The sequence below is a fragment of the Convolutriloba macropyga genome, unplaced genomic scaffold (genome assembly GCF_964194025.1).
Source record: "Convolutriloba macropyga unplaced genomic scaffold, txConMacr16.3 SCAFFOLD_3833, whole genome shotgun sequence".
Classification (NCBI taxonomy): Eukaryota; Metazoa; Xenacoelomorpha; order Acoela; family Convolutidae; genus Convolutriloba; species Convolutriloba macropyga.
The window spans coordinates 10001-12869 of NW_027449373.1; the positions used below are offsets into that span (position 1 = coordinate 10001).

The window sequence follows — 2869 nt, forward strand, 5'->3', positions numbered from 1 at the left end:
TTCACGTACTTTTCACTCTCTCTTCAGAGTGCTTTTCAACTTTCCCTCACGGTACTTGTTTACTATCGGTCTCGCTTTATAATTAGCTTTTGGAGAGACATATCTCCAGCTTCGAGTTGCACTTTCAAACAACTCTACTCATAGGAATGAGCCATTATGACTGGTATCGAAAATGACCTTTACAGGATTTTCACCTTCTTTGATGCTACTTTCCAGTAGACATCAGGACAAATTCACCAGTCTAGCATCAAACCATACCGGACACCGAGAAATGTTGCCATTTCTCTTCCCGATGAGCTTTTCCCTGTTCATTCGCCATTACTAAGGGATTCTCAGTTGATTTCTTTTCCTCCCCTTACTGATATGCTTAAGTTAAGGGGGTTCTCTCGCCCAATTCAGGTTATGTAGTTGATTGTCTCTTAATTGGTTCACTGACCAATATGAGACAGAAACCGATTCAGCAGTTTTGTTCGCTACTACTATCAAACACAGGTCGAAGTTTCCATTCAGTCATTAATTCCAACTTTCAAATGTTGTTGTTTCAGCTTTCGCTTACTAGAAGCAACATAATACTCGCTGCAATACAGACCTCGGGAAACCCTCACCGTGAATAAGGTTCACTCACATATTTCACTACATTTTGCGTGGGATTGGAGATGAGGCTACTCGTTCTTGCTCAGTACTAGGCTGAAAATTAACGAAACTTCGTTACAAACGTTCACATGTTGATGTTTCCGCTTTCGCGTACTCGAAACAACATAATACTAGTCTTTGTAATTTAGTTTCATAATTTCAACTGTTCTCATGCAGAATTTTTGCTCATTCTTATCCCAAATTTTGACCTGGCTACTAGTTACACTCCTTGTACTTATTGCAAAATGACCACAAATTTCAACAGCTTTCACATGTTGCTGTTTCGGCTTTCGCTTACTACAGTCAACATAATACTCGTTGCAAAATAAGTGCTCGGCATCTGCAATTTTCCAAAGACGAAGTTTCGCCAGTTCAATTTTCGCTCGCCAATTATGGCTACTAATTCACACGGTACTGAGCTCAACAACATTAAATTTGTTCAGCAAGACTTTCACATGTTGATGTTTTGGCTTTCGCCTACTAGAAGCAACATAATACTCGTCTTGTTAGCTCATTCAATGAGAATAGCTTTTCCCGTTGAGAATTTTTGCCTTCAATTGGCGTTGTAGTGAGTTTGGCTACTCAGATCACCAAATACTTGTGACAATTCGAACCAGAAATGTTTTCAATTTTCACATGCTGATGTTTCGGATTCAACCTACTAGAAGCAGCATAATACTTGTATTCAACAATTTCTGTATCAAATCCCAGTTTTCTCTGGTGCATCTTTGCCAAACTATTCCAAACTGCCTGAGTCTGAATACCAATTACAGGTACTAGTAAATGCACGTTACTAAGGACTATATAGTTCTAGGTTACTGTACACAACGACGTTCACATGTTGATGTTTCAGCTGCCGCTTACTAGAAACAACATAATACTTATCGTGCATACCTTTCCATAACTTGTCCTTTTCAGATGCATTAGTTTCCCTTTGTCTTGGCTTCTACAGTCAGACTGGCTACTAGTAACAGCACAGTACTAATCACATATCGTTCTACAGTTTGCAGACAACTTTCACATGTTGATGTTTCAGCTTTCGCCTACTAGAAACAACATAATACTCGCTGTATACATTTGTAGTTCTCTATGTAACTTTCATGTGAAGAAGTTTCGCCAGTCTTTTTGACTGTCTCAAATCTGAGTCATGCTTAGGCTACTAGTTGCTTCATAGTACTTATCGCCTCGAGATCATTGAACAAAACTTGATTTTCACATGTTGCTGTTTCAGCTTCCGCTTACTAGAAACAACATAATACTAGTCTCATTAAGTTCCGTCTCTTTGCAATTTTCTTATGAAGAAAATTCGCCATCACAATGACTCCAGCAGTTCTTGATCAAGGAATGCAATCATTGATCAGAATGCTATTATTTGAATCGGTTCTGCTTTAAGTGTTCCAATTTTATTGGAAGCACCAACAATAGAACATCAATGTGTTCAATCGAGAGTTATATAACCCTGAATCGGACGCAGTCAACAGCCGAAGCCGAGACCGCCTTTTGCGTTAGAGAGGTCGGTAAACAAATCTTGCGATTCATACCGAATTAACACATATAGCTGTGCTCCTCTTCGTAAAGCGAGCCAAGTGATCCCCTGTTGAAGGATGTATTTGGACCAATCTAGTAGCATTTGGTTTCCAACAAGCTCTCCCAAGTTAGCTTACTTATTGGGCTTTTCAACCAATTCGGTTGGCTACAAGCATCATCAAAGTACTAGCCACAGTTTGATCGCAAAATTCTACGACTTTCACATGTTGATGTTTCGGCTTGCGCTTAGCCTACTATAAGCAACATAATACTAGTCATATCATAGAGCGTGATCAGCTTGTGACGTTCTCATGATGAAGTTTCACCAACAGTGTCTCACTTCGAGCTTAAATCCAGCTACTAGTAACTACACAGTACTGACTGCAACGATAACTTTTATCTATACCTTTCACATGCTGCGCTTTCGGCCAGGGCCTACTAACGTCAACATAATACTCGATATAAACTTTTGTTCATGATGCAGCTTCCCCATGCAGAAGTTTCGCCTTCAAATGCTCTCTTGGCCATATGACGTAAGAAAAGGTTACTAGTAACATCACAGTACTAGCCACAGTTTGATTGCAAAATTCTACGACTTTCACATGTTGATGTTTCGGCTTGCGCTTAGCCTACTAGAAGCAACATAATACTAGTCATATCATAGAGCGTGATCAGCTTGTGACGTTCTCATGATGAAGTTTCACCAACA

General features: G+C 39.7%; 1 non-coding gene and 1 pseudogene across 1 annotated transcript in view; both read right to left on the minus strand.

Annotated features, from left to right (window-relative positions):
- Positions 1-404, minus strand: part of LOC142354993 (large subunit ribosomal RNA) — a 3522-nt gene extending 3118 nt beyond the window's left edge. The window contains exon 1 of the ribosomal RNA XR_012761148.1: positions 1-404. This exon is cut by the window's left edge and continues 3118 nt beyond it. This is a non-coding gene — a ribosomal RNA (large subunit ribosomal RNA).
- Positions 405-2087: 1683 nt separating this feature from the next.
- Positions 2088-2239, minus strand: LOC142354992 (5.8S ribosomal RNA; annotated as a pseudogene).
- Positions 2240-2869: the final 630 nt, after the last annotated feature.